Genomic DNA, 18,171 nt, shown 5'->3' on the forward strand with positions numbered 1-18,171 from the left:
CAATGTTTACTCAGAACTACAATAGCAGATATGCAAGGCAATACGATAAGATACTAGTTATGAATGTATTTAACAATACTTAAAATAAAAATGTAATACAGCAAAATTACACATATGGGTACAGCAAATCAGTCAAACCTATAAATAAGGTTACCCAGCTCCAGGTAAGGTGGCAATCACTCTAACCACCATTCATATATCAACACTCATACCAAGACTTGTACGAAACACCTACTCACAATAATACAAAGTAGTGTTTAAAACAAACAAAAAAGAGAGTTACTGAATTCAGTAGCTAAACAATACACCAAGCTCCCTAAACTGGTGGGCAAATCCAGTAGGCACAGTCTTAATATACACTCTGCACCACTACTCTGTAAGATTTGGAAAGGGAATGAATTAACACCTACATCGCTGATTAATGCTTGTTTGTAAGATTCACATGATTATACGACCCCAATTTGTAATTTGTGATTAGTATATACCAACTCGAATTTTGGCCATCAGTTTGATAAGGTTACAAGATCACACATTGTCTTCATCAGGGCGGGAAAAAAAAGCATGGATGGTGGTCAGAGTCTGATTCAAAGACATCTGTCAATAAAATAAACATAGTCTACGTTGTCATAGATTCTGTGTAACATTCATCAGAAATAGAAATCAAGAGCACATTTGGTTTGAAAAAAGTTTAACTGAACTTGTGTGTCCCATAGGGCACTCTCCAAGTCCCCCTTGCCTACGGGCATGCCACCCCACACGTGCAGATTCTGTCAGTGCACAAACCACCCAGTGTCTTGCACCACATCTGCCTTCACTGGAAACTAACCAATCCAAAGCAACTACTCGTGGAGGCACCTGTCACCTAGTCCGTGCATTTAATGTGGCCCTCACTGGAAAAAACAGAAGCCAGAAAAAACAGCAATAATGGAGACCCAGTACAATGCAATCCACCGGCCATGTGGCCTGGCACATATCTTGTGGCCTCTTGTCTGTGCCAACCAAGGAAATGCCTGACCGTATGATCCTGGCATGCCAGTCTTTATTGGATACCAAGCCTGGTACCCCAAGAGTGCATGTCGCACAGGCTCACGCAGCGAATCAGGGAAACTCCCGTTTCTAAACCATAGAAAGATACCAAGGTGTTGCAAACATGCATTTAAAGACATACACCACTCATGGGCAGGGCTAAGCATTAACTTACCTGGAGCATTGCCTCGGTAAACCAGCCACAGGTAACCTCACATTTATCATACCTGAATCATCCTGTTTGGACATAAACTCGGGAAGGGCCTAGTGATTGATTGATTGATATTTTATTTCTATTGCGCTGGTACGTAAGTGTTTCAGCGCGCGACAAGGCAAGGGAGGGGAACAGGGGAGAACAAAATAGTGATTTTACTAGGCCCAGTGACATTGAGAACGCGCAAGTGCATGGGAGAGGGAGAGGGGAAACGTTGATGGAAGGGGGAGAAGTGGAAAGTGCGAAGCAAAGGAGAAACGGATAAATAATAATAAATAAATAATAAAGTCAAACAGTGGTAGTGCAGCCAGCAATTTGCAAGTGCTGGGTTTAAGGCAGCAGACAGGGTGGGTCTGATAAGTGCAGGAAGAAAAAAAGGGGGGGTGTATGGGTACAGATACAGACCCCAGTGCAAGGGGTGGCCCGGAGGCAGTGCGGGAGGGTGGCAGGGTGAGGATGTACCTGTGCCCAGAGGATAGAGGGTGGCCAGGTGCATGATGCCAAGAGAGAACGGGTCTGCAGGGTAGAGGGGGGAGCGAAGGCAGAAGAAAGGAGGAAGGTCTAGTAGGAGTCTCTTCTCTGGTAAGAAGTGCAGCTCTGTCACTGAAGCTCCAAGCCTGGCAAACCAGCTGTCTGCACCATGTAAAGGTGCCGTGATAGACACCTCTACGTGTCTAAGAACAAATTAGAAGTATAAACCCACGTGATCATGGGGTCGAAAGTATTGCCCTTTTTGCAGTCACGCTGGATCGACAGCTTGCAGTTGGAACTAAATTAGAAATAGAAGATGGTGTTTGCATCGGCATAAGTGAGCCATCTTGAGCCAGGAGCCTGTCTCAAAACTGCTAGACGGCCATCTTAGAACGGTGTGTAGCACTAGTCTGCACCACCTAGGTAAATTGCAGGCCAGCATTAGGTTCAAACAACAACCTGTCAAGAAGCATTCAAAACAAGTGCCAAAGCCAAAATAGAAGAATGGATGTCCCAAACACCTGCCAGAGACATGGATGGAGGAGCTCAGATAATTAAAGCAGCCCACTGGAGACCATCATTGAGCCCAATAATAAGGGTCTTAAAACAATTAATCCATATCATGTTGGATCTATATCCAACATGTGGAAGCACACGCAGATGATCTGTGATAAGATGTTATGTGTGTGTTCGCTCATACTACAGGCTATCCACTGCCTGACAGCCCAAAATGACCACAAGATAGAGTCTAAATTATTCTGTATTCCTAAGAGATGCTTCCACAGAGATACCCCCTACCCAGAATGTGTTGCTCACTGCTCTTATGGACCATACATATTAAATTCCAGGATATTGGTAGGAATGAATGGCTGGGAAGCTGCTCCAGCAACATTGGTGCCAGCTGGTATTTACTATTTTCTTTTTTAGTACTTCTGCAAAAACACCAAAATAAATTTAAAATAAGCTGTTCACACTTTTACAAAAGTAACAAAGGACTGTCTGCTCTGGCAAAAGTGTGTGCATGTGTGGGGCAGGGTTTTTGTCTGAATGATCTGGTGTTGACCACAAACAAGATGTTAGTCACAGAGATAATGGTGTGTTATGAGGGAAAGGGTGCATCACTTGTTAGATGATAACACAAATAAAGTCGACAGCATATGCAATGCATGATAGCAATTCCACATAGGATGCACCACAACCATGCATTCTTCAACCCATGAGCCCAGGCTCTGGATTACAAGACCTTTGGACAAAGCAACAGAGCAGCTGACCCACATCAATAGCAGGTGTGCATTCTTCCATTTAGCATGCCATAAAGTATCCTCAAGAGATAGCTCAAAGGGTGATCATATAATGCCCTGGACAATGACCTCTCTTTCACACCGCTAGTAACACATTCCATCACCCACGTTTGTTTTTCTACATCTTCCACACAAAAGCACAATACTTTGAGGAAACATCTGCCTGGACAATTGCAACCACATCTACAAATCCAGAAAAAAGACACTGAAGAGACTCAAAAACACAGACACCCTTCCACCTAGCTCATAGTATTCTTGAAAAGCTATGACTACCACCCATACCAGCACCGAAGGCCCTACACAGGTCAGTGTTAATATACAGACGTCCCTTCATGATCCTGTACCTTGTCATTAAAGAGCTTCATGGCCACACACAAGGATTTCTATGTAGGGTCGTCCAAGTCAGCCTTCTTTCTACCTAATTAATTGGAACTCACTCTCCATTCGCCTCTACTCCTGAGACATTCTTCAGCCACATCTAAAACTGGAGGCCAACATCTGTAATTCTGGAGTTTTCTGATGACATATGCAGTAATCTGGGTAATCCAGAAAGAACACTGTTTTTCCAGTGTTTTATTTTACAGTAAAGTACAATGGACACTCCCATGTAACTCCACTGGAAACACATTTAGCACCATTTGTTGGCTTTATTACTTAATTACAGGAGGGCTGAAGAGGTGGCACACATTTTTTATTTCTTGTATTATGTTATCTAGCCCCATTCCCTGGCCCCTGCTATCCTTGAATGCCACACTATAACTCCCCCATCTTTCCACTTTTGACTGATCTTACAGCATAGTGGCCCATTCACTCCAGAATTGAAGCTTATTCATAGGAATCGCGTTTAGTAATAACCATTTAACTGGCCCTAGTTAGTGTACGATTGTTGGCAAGACACCATAGACTTTGTCCCTCCCACCTGAAGCTGGCTGCTATAAAACCAGCATCTGCAATGGCCTGTGTACACTTAAAAGCCCTGCCACTATTCTGCTTTCCGACTAAGGCTCTCTATAATGACCCTTCACCAACCATGGTAGAAAATACTTCTACACAAACTGTTCTCTGCCACATAATCTTTGCTTAGGTCTGCCAGAAATTAGGGATTAATCCCATCCTACTAGTGTCCTAAGGTTATTGTATATCATACGGGGCTCCACTGACATTGCCAAATTCATGAACGCTATCCCTCTCGCTCTATGTTGAGGTCTTTATAATCTCTCACTCCCTGTCTTTATTCTGTAATTTATTGCAAAGTGTTCTACCCTACAGTGAGGTGCTAACATATAATAATAACACATTATAATATATATTTTTTTTCTTAACAGGCCCACCCATCCTCCTGCAGAAGCAGGACATTGTATGTATCACTCGCTCTGAGGTATTTCACTTGGTATTGTCTGCGTTATGTTACTCCACTTTATACAACACATCACTTCCTCTCAGTGTGGCGTGGTGTGTGGTGCCTCTCTCCCCCTCTCTCTCCTATTCATGTGTTACTTACTTCAATTAGTTCTTCATTTATGGTATGTTAGATTACTAGGATTTTCGACTTTATTTGAATATTGAATACAGACTATAGTCAATAATATTGAACAGAGGTCCTCATCCACAACAATAGTACCTGCTGACAACAAAGTATGGTCAATATGACAGCTGAATGCTTTATGATGTTGGGTACAAGAATCGCAATGTGGACCAGCAGCCAAGTACTGACACCTACTGGATTTGAAATCCAGAATAGTAATGCAGAGTCCCCAAGCAGGGTTTCACATCTCCAACACCTGCACACTCTTGAACAATTCATTGTTCGAAGCTTGCTCTTAAGCAGGTTTAAAGAGGAGTGGGACTCACTAGCGAAATGGGAGCCAGCAGTACAATTAATGTGGTAGGGATTCATGGCAGAGCAGAGAGTAGGACAAAAAGAGATCATTTAGATAAGAGGTAGATGAGAGAGAAATGGGAGTGGAGGTGAAGGAAGGCATGTTAGGCACAGAGGAGAGAGAAGGCATTACAGAGGTGATGGTGGGAGAGTCATGAGTGAGGGAGAGAGAAAAGAGGGTGCAGGTGAAGCAGAGTCAACATCGAAGGTGGGAGTGAGGAGAGCAGAAGAGAGGAATCTAGAGTGTGGTTGAGCATCATTCAGGGAAGTGAGTGACCAAGAAAGGAAGTGAGATCTGTCAGAATAGAGAGATGGAGAAGGAGGAAGAGTGAAATAGAGGAAAGAGGGGAAGGAGGAGGATTGATGCATAAATATTGCGCTCTGTAATGAGTGACTGTAGACATGACTGCCATGGTGCATGTTTTTCTGATACCTATGTTTGAGTTTTGTCTAAGGTCTGTTAATGGAAGAATCAAATCTGATACTCCAGGAAAATTCCCCTACAAGGGTGGGAATCGTCGAAGTAGTTCATTTGAATACTCTGTGATATGTATTGAAGAATGGTGCAATGTATCAGAGATAGAGGTAATTGAATTTGAAGAAAGTGATTATGACCCCCTCGTGTAAACCTTTTTTTTCGGAAACCAAAACCAAATCCCGTGATATTATACCACACGTGGGGAGCATCAGTAATAACAGACAAGCACTGACATGGGATGACTCGCAATATGGCCTCACGTTTTCGGTGATATACTTTCCGAAGTAAGACAGATGTCCTTGATCAAAGGCAGTCAGCAATGCTTCTGTCATGTTCAGAACAAACTTTCTTGGTATGACAAGGAAGGCAGAGACACCAAAAAAGCACTTAAACATCACTTAAGGACAACCTTAGAATCCCCGCCATAATTGCATGGAGAGGGAAAGAATATAAAATGCTCACATATTTAGGGAGCTAGCGCCTGACAGATCAAACCTGGAAAACCGTGAACCAGGCACTTAGCTTGAAGGAATACCCCTAATTCTGGAGTATGCCTGCAAAAGGTACATGAGACTCAATGCAGTGAGATGCACAAACTGTAATATTCAGGAGAATTGATGCATTACGCAATTCTCTGCCCTGTTTGCCGTGGTTGCGGCTGAGCAGATTAGTGACAGGCCCAGTCATATTGACTATCCTTTAATAGCTGTTATGCATCACCCTCCTTTGCTATTTAGTGAGAGTGAACATAACAGCCCTGAAGGTAACTCCACATAACAGCCCCACTCCTCTTGACAGACTCATTCTATCATGCTTAACACCATTAGAAGAACCTCCTTCATCCCTGCTAGTTGGAAACATTAAATTCTCATCCATATCGTCATACATTTTGATTGTGGTAACCCTGGCTTTTATCATCCCATTTCCCCCATTGGATAGAGCTGCCAAATTGGTTGGGAAATTATTACACTCAACAATTTTGGATTGGTCTGAATTATTCTATCCAATATCTCCTATCAATTTGTTTTTTGTGATGGCCTACACAATAAAGAAAAGGCCTTAATTCTGTTCCTCATAGCAAGTTTATTGCAGGCTATAGGACTCTGGTTTTTCTGGCCTTTATCGATCTGTCTAGTGCTTTTGACTGCCTGAACAAGGGACTATTATGGGACAAGCTATCGAGAAGAGACTACCACAAAACATAGCCAGCTTGCTCAAAGTGTTGCCCACAGATCTTATGGATGTCTGTAAAGTTTGGAAATGCAGCGGGAATGTGTCCTGACATCCCTTCAATTTAACTTATATAGCAATGACCTTGAAGGCAGGCTAAGTAGTGTTCGAGATGCTCCAAACTTTTCAGGACACCACTGTTCCATTTTACTCTATGCAGATGCTGCAGTACCTCTCACTTATACTCTGAAAACATTGCAATCCATAGTAAACAACTTTAGTCTGTTTATGCATGCAAATAACCTCTCGCAAAATCCAAGGTATTGGCTTTAGTGTCAAAAAAAGATCCAGAAGGTTAGTATCATCTACAAACACAGGAAAATTGATTGATTCTCCAGTTGCCCCTATTTAGGAATCTTCTTCTCGAGTTCTCTCAGATGGGTGAGCCACGTGCAAGATCAAGTTGTACAGATGAGACATCCAACGGCACACTGCTTTGTTTTGCACTGAACACTGGGAGCATTCCAACTACTGGTATATTGATGGCCTATAAGGTGATATGTGTACATACCTACTAATGCTGCAGGGGTATGGCGTATACCTATAGCCCCTGGTGGGTGCAGAAAATGCTTTTTGGGGAGAGTAGTGGGGGTGCCTCATTGCGCCCCATGTTATATTGTTCACACTGAACCAGGAGTCTGCCATTTGATGGGTTACATCTGAGACAAGCCACTAGTGCTGTGCTACATATATAATACTTCAGCTGTTGTAACTCTAGGGCTGCTCTGTGATTGACTTCATAGCAATTCTGGACTGAAAATAGAAGGGTTACTGAACATAAAGTCAGAGTTAACTAGTATAGGCTTCTATGTTTTCTGACCCCTCCCTAAAAGGGGAACATTTGAAGTAATTTTTAAAATAATACTATTTTGGTCTCCCTCCAAAATTCACTAAGAGATGATCTGGCTTTGATTCTGCCTATTGTTCGTGAATATTGGTCAATGCAACTACCTTATTAAGCACACTCCTATCTAACCTGGATTAGGAATTCACAATCATGAATTACTAAACTTAGGTTTGGTCTGCTTCCATAAAAGACTTTTAGTAGGAAATTGAAAAGCACACCACCCACGGATGATAAATATCCCTGTGGGCAAGACGCCATTGAAGACATTTTGCACTTTGTGCTGTACTGCCCTAGATACAAGCTCCTTCATAGCAGGACTCTTCTGCCATTAAATTGCACAATGCAATTAAAGCAGTATGGTCCTCCTCTGATGTATTCAACTATGTGCAATTTTCCATTAGTGTGCTGGGCTGTTGAAAAATATTCAGTGCATTTGTTCAAATTGGGGCAAAGAATGATGTAGAAATGACTAATACATCTGCTGCTGAAATGTACATTGTGGTTTTTGTTCGTTAAATTGCTTTCTTTTGACAAAACCAGCCGTAAAAGCAGTTACAAACATTACAAAACACACAATAATCAATCCGAGAATTAAACTATCAGATACAAAACAAATTAAGACTTCCATTATGGGATACACAATCAAGGTAAACAATTGCATAATTTAAATCATAAATCATTACTATTGAGACTGTCACCAGCAGTGGGATTGCTGCTTTATTTTAATATTTATACTTCAGTTGAAAGTCTGGTTTTAAACTCGTTTGTGCATATGTTGTTTCATTTGCTATGTATTGCTTTGATGGGAAATGTTGCTCATTCCGAAATATAGCTTATTTGATTGGATTTTTGACATGAGCATAGAAGCATCAAGAGAAACAATCAAGCCAAGACCCAGGTTAATGGGGGAACTCATAAAGGGGTGTGAAGCAAAATAAGGACAGTGGTGGCTTGTGAAATTTTGAACTGGTGGAGTGTAAATATATGTGCCTAATATGTGTGAGCGTCAGAGCGCGGCGAGGGAACCTGAACCAAACCAGGGGATTCTGAGGGATTCTTTCCCCAAGAATTTTTTTTTTAAATCATGTGTTAAATTGTGCATTTTACAGCACCTTCTGTGAAAAATTGGATACAAAGCCACCAATCAATTGTGTATGCTGTCTCCTGAAATTCCCAAAAGATGCAAGTTACCAACAGTGCCCTGGACGATTTCCCAATGGATTTTCATTACGCCTTTGCCCACAACATATGCTAGCATATACAATATGTTCATACTGGCTGTAGCCATACATGTTTACGCATGGTACACCATTATGATAGTATTACCATATAAAGACTCAGAGCCAGTTACAAAATGTCATGCAACAGAAAAAGGTATATCCAGCTGGCTCGACTGGCATATATTGTATGTAGGCCAGTGATAGTATTTGTTATATTTGCTTTACCTTTGATGCACAGTTGAGATGCAAATTCAATGTATGACAGTCTAGCCAAGTAACAATCAGAGCTGTCAACTGACCCGCCACTAATTAGTTTGACCTGCATACAAGACAAGAAAAACTCAAGCCCGCACAAAGTGTCAGAAAACTTGCCAGCAGGGCAGGCTGAGAAAAACACTCAACAATTACTAAACGTATTATTACCCTTTTACATGCAAAGCGAGCCTTTCATATCCAAACAATGGGGTTACTGAGATCTGCTTCTGTCAGCAACAGAGCTTTGACCTCCTGTGATCGCCTAAAGTTAGCAGATTTGACAGCCGAGAAGTCTATAGCCTTGCTGTCACATCTCCAAACAAAACGATTTAAGGGCTTTGGAGTCACGTCCACACGTTTATTGGTGGGTCTGTGTTGAAAAAAGTGTGCTGCATTCTGAACGTAAAGCATGCACTAATAAACAAGTGTTAAAAATTAGGTTAATTCTAAGTCCAGATAATTATGTTTGCCCCATCACTGCATATATGATGTTTCAATTTGTCAAGAATGTCATTGGGCCTCATTACGAGGTTGGTACCGGTACCGAGTCCGCCCTCGTTCAGTGGGGACTTACCGGTCTATTCCGACCTTTGCGGGACCGGTAAGTCCCCATTGAAAAAGCCATTCCCCATTCCCATTTCAGCCCCCATAGGGCTCAAAGGTAAGGGGGAAGGCGCTAATAACAGTACAGCAAATTGCGGTACCGTTATTAGCTCCGAAGTCCCTTAACGGGCCCCGTCCATAACGCCTGGTAAAGCCAGGCGTTAAGGATGGGACCCGCTAAGGGACCTCGGAATAGCACACAAAGGGATTACCGTCACCGATGAACTTAACGGTGCCCGGTATCCCTTTGCGCCCACCTCGTAATGAGGCCCATTGCTTAATAGTAAAGCACACATTCTGGGAATAATTTCACCCACGATCACAAGGCACTGCAGTGCAGTCCCATTACTTCTAATAACCTAGTAAGGGGTAAATCAAAAGTACAATGCAGTCCACACTTTTTCTAGGTGATGCACATAAAATGGCAGTGTCTTTCAAACTAATCACAAATCACATCTAATTGTCAGCTCTATTGGGGCAAATAAATACACGTTGCTACGCTACTAGAAAGTATTAAACACATGTACATAAAAGTGAACTGTGCTTGTTTCTATTTATAATGGCATGGTCTTCAATGTTGTGGGTTCAAAATGCATTTTGTACTTTTAGTAAGGTGGGAGGGATTTACAAATGATGCACATAATGCGGGCCATGCAAGAGGGAGCAAAGCATAAGTGACTCTCGAGCAAAGCATAAGTGACTCTCGAGCCCACTGTGAACAGTACAACACGCTGACTGAAAGTACAAGCTCCTGACCTGTCAGGCATCGTGTCTATGCTGCTGGCATAATAATGAGAGCCGGTGGGGCCAGTCTTCCGATGCCCATCGGGCTCCCATTATTTGCTGCTACTTTTCTGTGGAGCTCAAAGGCTCTGAAACAGACAAACTGAACTAATGGCATAGTAGTAGACACACCCCTTAGGAGAGGCATGCAACACAGTCCCCCGTGAAAATAATGGAAACGGGATTGGGCTTCCTGGCACTCAGGCAAGGTGGCAGCCTACCGCTCAGACATTGGGGTGGCACCCCCTACCTACAGTGGTGGGCCACCACTGAATACAGAGATGCCAGGAAAGCTTGAAAAGACAAGGGTTAAGTATGGAAACCTAGTGTACAATGTTTTCTAAAGGGTCTGATGTCCAATCCCCGTTCATACGACCCAGGGCACTAGGCATTGAGAAATATTGAGACATCCGGACATAGCCAACAACAGACAAGAAAAGCTATAAGTATTTCACACTCTAAAACACTTGTGTATGGGCACGATGCAAATAAAATATCATACCATATCTATACACAAAGCCAACAATACATTTTGGGGCCTTTCAAACTCCAGAGACTATGGGCCTCATTACAGGTCGGGCGGTCCGGAATTAACAATGGCGGTAAACCCGCCGCCACTGTTAATTCCGGACCGGCCGATCCCGAGTCCTGCAGGCGGGAGGTGATGTTCCCTCCAGGTCTGACCTGGCGGGTTTAACACCTCCTGCCTGCAGGCGGACGTGGAAACACCAGCACCATCACGAGATGGTGCCAGTGTTTCCACTTCCCCATTCCCATTGAGTCCTATGGGACTCAATGGGAATGGGGATTAACACCATTCCGCCTCCGGAATTCCCAGGACACCAGGGTCGTAATGCCCTGGTATTTCCGGGAGTCACAGAGGCGGAATGGTAATACGAGTCCGGCGGTATCCAGGCGGTTTTACCGCCGCACTCGTAATGAGGCCTTATGAGTGTATGTTTTCCCACCGAGAAAGAAGAATTGTTAAGGGGCCACTGTGAAGGAGTGAGGACCATGGGTCTAAAAAAGCATGACAAAACTGTGTTTTGCTAACAAAAAACACATTCCTTTGCCTCAATAAAACACAATCCCCTTCCTTGTCTTTTTCCCCCCAAAAAAGACATGAACCTCAACCTTTAGCTTCGAGTTAATCGTTGATCACCCAGGCCTGAACAATTTTGGCATATATGCCAGCAAATGTCCAGTCAGGCAAATCAGGCATCTATTTGCTTTTTTCAAGCTGTAATAATGTCTTTTGAATACAATTTTTTAATGTCTTTTGAATACAATTTTTGGGGTGACTCCAAGATAGTTATAAGTCTAAACACAATTTTTCCCTGTCGCTGTCTCAGTTTAAACACCACTGACATACTCTGAAAAACAAATCATTTTATGATACTTTGAGCGGAGGAAAGTGGAGTGTCAACAAAATGTGCTTTGCGACGTACAGTGCTGCACGTCATTGTGTACCGCCATCTGGTGTTCCTTCACTACTGCTTTGCCTGATTGTCACAGGAACAGATGTGAACTTCTTTCACTCTCAAAGGCGTTCTTTCATGAGCATATTAACAGCTTCTGCATGTTTGTAAATAGGACATTGAGCTGTCTAGTTTCCATCTTTTTTGATCTTGATTCATTTTTTGGAATGTTTGCTTTTGATTAGGTCTGGAGAGCTGCATTCTATTTTCGAAAGGAAAACACATGTTTAGAACTTGTCTAAATCTGTCTTTATGCTGATGCCTTTATGTTTTCTTTCCGGCGTTCAGCCCATGCTGGTTCAGAAAAAGGGGAAAGCAAGGTGGGAGTCTGTTGCTTGGCAATGGAGTACCCTGGTGGTTTGTGACTCACCCGTCGTCGATCTGCTCAGTATGTTGGGCCTCATCACGAGTCTGGCGGTAACCCTTAAATGCAGAGGTAGCGCTATTACTGCCGCATTGAAGGGTCAGTCAGATCATGGGCTTGGCGGATTTGCCCCCAGCTCTGAGTTGGGGGCAAATCCGCCACAAATTTGCCGATTTTTGGTGCCATTACCGCCGGCGGGAAATCCGGCAGTAATAGTGCGAAAATTCCCCATAAGGCCCAATGGGGAATGAGGAATTCCCAAATGGGCCCAATGGGGAATGGGAACCAACCGCTCTGCCAAACCCGTGATCCTGCGCTAACAGCGCCGGTGGTTTGGAGGTAGAGCTAATAGCCCCGGTGGTAATAGTGCAGGGGCTACCGCCCAACACGTGATGAGGCCCGTTGTCGCCTTTTCTTGTTCAATCATTCCCTCTGTGTTATCTTCATAATTACTTTTTGCTAAATTTACGGCCCAGTGACGATGTTGAGGCTGGTTCACAAAGAGGTTTCTAGGGGTAAATCTGAATTAGCTTTGACCTGTACCGCAGAGGGCTGTGATTAAAATAAAGTTGCTATGGGTAACTTTCACTTACTCCTCACATACTAGGAGTAAATCAAGCGTAATGCAGAATTGCTCATTCCAGCATCTCTATTGATCAGCCCAATAACCTTTTCTCCTTTTAGTTGAGTCAAATGTTTAACTAGTGATATGATATGATATTTTATTTACAGCGCGCCTATACACAAATGTTGCAAGGTGCGACGAGGCAGAGGAGGGGAACAAGGGGGGACAAGACAGCCATCTTATTAGGCCCAATAACATTGAGATCGCGCAAGTGCAGGGGAGAGGAAAGGGGAAAAGTGCAGGGGAAGGGAAGGAGGAGTAAGTGCAGGACAAAGGATCCAAACATCAAAAAACAAGAAGTGCGGCTAGCAGGTGGCAGTGCAGGGTTAAGTGCAGACAGCAAGTGTTAGTGCAGGTAGGGGGACTGTAGGATTGCAGATACAGCCCAAGTGCAGGCTTGCCTGTAGGCAGTGCAGGTGTGCAACTGGGAGGGCAGGGAGCTGGGCCCCTGGTTCAGAGGTTATCCAGGTAACCAGTGCAGTATCAGACAGGAGATAAGCAGGGAAGAGGAAGATAGAAGGCAGATGCAACGAGGAAAGTCTTGAGCTGCTTCCAGAACCAGAGATGGTTCTGCTCAAGTTTCAGAGAGGCAGGGAGGCTGTTCCAGAGGGATGCGCCAGCCGAAGAGAGAGATCTGCCCGAAGCTCATTGCTTGGAAAAGCGACTGACCCTCAAGGAGTCGGAGGTGATATGATATGATAGGTTATTTATAACAGGCTTAATATCCAGAGGTTTCTAAGTGCGAACCTGTGTTGCCCTGTGTCATCTTTCTTGCAAGGCGAGCATGTTGCCGCTGAGCTATCCTCCAGAGACAGTATGTGAAGAGTAAGTGAAAGTTACCCATAGCTATCCTCCCGATTTGCAGGAGTGAAGAGCTCAAGTAGGAAGACACTTTAGAAGAGAAAGCTGGAGATATTTTGGTCCCAGGCTCCAGAAGGCCTTGTGGACAATGCAAAGGGTCTTGAACTTGATCCTTGCAGCCACTGGGAGCCAATGGAGAGATTTCAGTCCTGGAGCAATACGATCCCTGGGCTTGAGGCCGATGACAAGTCTCGCAGTCCTGTTTCAGGGGACGGAGAGTAAAGGCGGGCAAATTTAATAAGAGGCTGTTACAGTAGTCAAGCCTAGAGAGAACCAGAGCGCTAGAAACAATGAGCTTCTCGGGGAAGGAGAGGGCAGGGAAAATACCTCTGACGAGGTGAAGTTGGTAGTTTGACTTCTTAGAGATGTTGGAGATGTGAGGAGAGAAGGAGAGTGTGGATTCGAGGATAACCCTGAGGTTCTTAGCCTCACTGGTGCGAGCAGGAAGAGGGTCAAGGGAGTCAAGCCAGAGAGTGGACAGAAAGAGGGGTACAGGTCTGCCAATGAGGAGGATCTCCATCTTGCTGGTATTCAGGTAGAAATCATTGGCGGCGCACCACTCCTGGATTGCAGACAACCAATCCGGGATGAGAGATTGGGAGGAGGTGGTAGAGGGGAGCCTGAAAACGAGCTAGGTGTCATCTGCATAGCACTGGAATTTGGAGCAGAGAGCAGCAATGTGGTGGGCAAGAGGTGCCAGGTATTGGTTGAACAACCAGGCAGAAAGGTTAGAGCCCTGGGGAACACTGAAGGTGGAGAGAGATAGATGAGAGAAAGGACCCAAGTTGAACCTGGGATGGTCAGTCAGTGAGGAAAGAAGTCAGCCAGGCTAGAGCCTGATCAGTGATACCCAGGTTATCACAGAGCTGGTTGAGCAGGATGGCATGGTTGACTGTGTTAAAGGCAGGATGAGGACAGAAGGGAGATTAGAACCAAGGTTAGTGAGCAGGTCTTTACGGATGTTCAGGAGAGCAGTTTCCATGCTTCTGGCTGCTCTGAAGCCAGACTGATGGTCATCGAGACAACCAACATATTCAGTGTGAAGATTAAGCTGGGAGATGGACAGCTTTTCCAGTAGTTTGCCCAGGAAAGGTGTGATATAAACAAGCCGATAATCGAAGGGAAGGGTCAGCTGAGGGTTTCTTAAGAAGAGGGTGCACAAGAGAGTGCTTCAGGAGGGAGGAGAAGGTTCCAGAGGCAAAAGCGTTGTTGCAGAAGTCAGCCAAGGCTGGAGCCTGGGTGTCAATGTGGTCCTTGGTTGTTTTGGAAGAACAGGGAAGAACCTGTTTTGATGAGGTTTTCAGAGATCAGACTTGTCTAGAATCCTCATCAGGTGAGAAGAGAGGAAAGGCAGAGAAGGGAGGAGGGTTTGCTGCAGGGGGGGCCAGAGAAAGAGAAGAGACAGGAGGGAGAAGTAGGAGAAACTGAGAGGGTGGACAGGATGTCCTCGGCTTTAGAGATGAAGCAAGAAGCCTGGACCATGCAGATGGCCTTCGAAGGAACAGGAGAGGTAGAGACTGTATCAAGATTGGCCAGCTCCTTGCAGATTTTAAAAAGTGCGGACGAGTTGTATGATGCCGCTGAAATGCGGGCTTGTATGTGAGTTATCATTGAATAGTACTGAATATCAGAATGCTGATGATTAGATTGCTAGCGAGATTGCAACGCTGCCTTCCGGTCAAAATGAAAAACCATTTTACCAGCTTATGCAGAAAGGTTTTTCGTGGGACCTACAATCACTGCAGGGAGTTATTTTTCATAATCAGCCAACTGACCAATCTTTTTCCTTGGCTGTTGTTGCCCCCTCCTAAATGTCTATGATGTCAATGTCTCTTTTACACAAAATATATCACTGTCCAAGATCATATTTTCAAATAGTGCCTAAGACATTTGTATTTATTTCTAGTTTGCAGGTTAGTGAACAGACCTAGTAAAGTAGCAGGGTTCATGTATGGCTTTTGAAGGATGTAACTGGTGAGCAAGTGTCTGATATCTGTGATGTATGGTGCATAAGGATGCGCCTTGTGTAGCTCACCAACAAATTACAAAAGTAGTCAAAAAGGAGTGTAAACAGATGCAGCTAGGACAGCAAATTCAAAAAGAACGAGGAAAAGGACTGAATGAAACAGCCCTGTCAAAGAAACACCTCTGAAATAAAGACTTGTATATAAAAAAGAATAATTATCATTTGCGATTGTGCGACTTGAACATATCTCTCCACACAGAAATGATTGGACTTCACACTTTGGACTCTTGTAGAAAAACATACATTGTGATCAAATATTGGGTCCACAAACATTCCCATACCATCCTCAATTATACCCTGTGACATCACAATCCACCCCCAAATCCCACAACACAATGTTAAGTCATTGAAACATTTGAGACGGCCATCAGAACTTTATTCAACTATCTTGGTCGCCTCATCCTGATTGCCATGAGAATGGCTCTTAACCATGACACCATCAGAGCCTTGAATCACGGACATTGTACTGCACAAATGATGCATATTGGGTACACTCTGACCCTTTTCCCAGGGAAAATGTTCTATGGGGCGATTTGAAACTGATGTGGTTCTTGTCGGCTCCATTAGAAAATCACATTTCATGAATGATTTTGAATAATAAAATGGTCATATATTCATTATTTGCTGGCTGAACCATTAAACTTTAATCTGTTGGCCTCGAAAAATAACAACCGCTGTGTGCGTCTCTTAACGCTGGCCTGGCATTGCAGACTCTGCACTAATTCACCAGCTACAGCGGTCTTTGCCTCGAACAAAAATACTTGAAAACATTTTAAAAAAAAAGAATTCTTTTAGGGCCTATTTACGGTATTTCATTCTAACACTACACATGATTATACTTACCTGTGCGCCAGGATTTATGGATTCTTTTTTAAGCTTTTAACTTCACAGATATCAGAAAGAGCCCCCTCCTCTTTTACAGTGCTACTCTCGCAGCTGATAAGTGTGTTCCCCCATACCACGCTGAACTTTGTATTACAAGAACAGGAAGTCCGGTGGAGGTTGCTCGCATTGATATGTGTGGGTGTTGGTTAGGATTGGAGGTTGAGAGTAAGATTTGAGTCACATTTTAAATGTACATATAATGCATAGCATAGCGTGTTACTTACATCACACCAAGCACCAGTTTTATGTCAATGTTCATTTTCACACCACACAGCTAATGGTATTGCATTATAGAGTAACATAGATAATTGTAGCATAGACAGACATAAGAGGTTTATTTTGTTAATAAGGCATAGCATGCCATGGAATTTGACACATGTTTTCATCATTACAAAGAGCATTAGGCGATGCTTCACGGGGGATGCTGGAAGACCTTAAAATAAGTGCAGGCTGAAGCATTGAAGTGCATATCACCCAAACAATTTGATTGTGAGGTTCCCACATGCATCAAGCACTCTTGGGTGACCCCCTTATAAAAAAACCTTATCTCTCACCCGATGACCCACTTAACTATCTCCAACTCCCCATTTCTTCTTAAGATTCTCGATAAAGTGGCTTATGTTCAACTATTGGCTCACTTAAGAAATGGTAACATCCTGAATAAGAGACAGTCTGGTTTTCTGGAAGAACATGGCACAGAGTCTGCTTTGTTGGATTTAAAATCTAGGCTCCTTAGACACATGGATCAAGGTGACCCCAGCATGCTGATGCTGTTGGACCTATCCGCCGCCTTTGACCTGGTAGACCACATGTTATTGGTCTCCAGGTTGAGGGAGGTGGCGGGTTTCTCGTTGTCAGCGGCTGATTGGGTCACCTCTTTTTTGAAAGATCGTCACTGGAGAGTGAGCAGCAACTTAGCTGATGAGCAGCAACTTAGCTGATGCCAATATCAAGGAGCTGATGCAAGGGGTTCCTCAGGGAGCCTGTTTCTCTCTGATTTTCTATAATCTCTTTACGGTAATTTTTTGTTGATTTCCTGGATATTAACAACATTGAGTTTACTAATTACGCCGATGATACTCAGTGTATCATACCCATCTCTGGTGTCTTCTCAGATGATGAACTTAACATCAACAGAATGTATCTGCTTATTCAAAGCTGGATGTGTTCTAATGGCTTGGCCCTTAAAACAAGCAAGACAGAACTTATGCTTGTGGGTACTGTCCCCAAAATCCGTAAACTTGAAGATCAATACTCCAAAGTGGTTATTGATGAATGTGTTATAGTGGTCAAGAAGAAGGTCAAGACTTTGGGCATTTATCTTGACAGTAGTCTTAGTATGAAAGCACAGGTCGGTAGTCTGGTGGCTTCATCCTCTTACTATATCAAATTGCTCTCTCATGCTCAACCATTTATCTCCCATACTAGTAGGGAAACACTTGCCAGAGCACTGATTAGCTCCAGGCTTGATTATTGTAGCAGCTTGTTGATTGGTCTCTCAAATGGTGAGCTTAGCAGACTGCAGGTTGTGCAGAATAATGCTGTTAGGGTTGTCTTGGACAAGAAAAGGTCTGATCATATTTCAGAGGTGAGAAGGGAACCCCGTTGGCTCCCTATTAGGGAAC

The sequence above is a fragment of the Ambystoma mexicanum genome, chromosome 14 (assembly GCF_040938575.1).
Source record: "Ambystoma mexicanum isolate Mex_15411 chromosome 14, UKY_AmexF1_1, whole genome shotgun sequence".
Lineage (NCBI taxonomy): Eukaryota > Metazoa > Chordata > Amphibia > Caudata > Ambystomatidae > Ambystoma > Ambystoma mexicanum.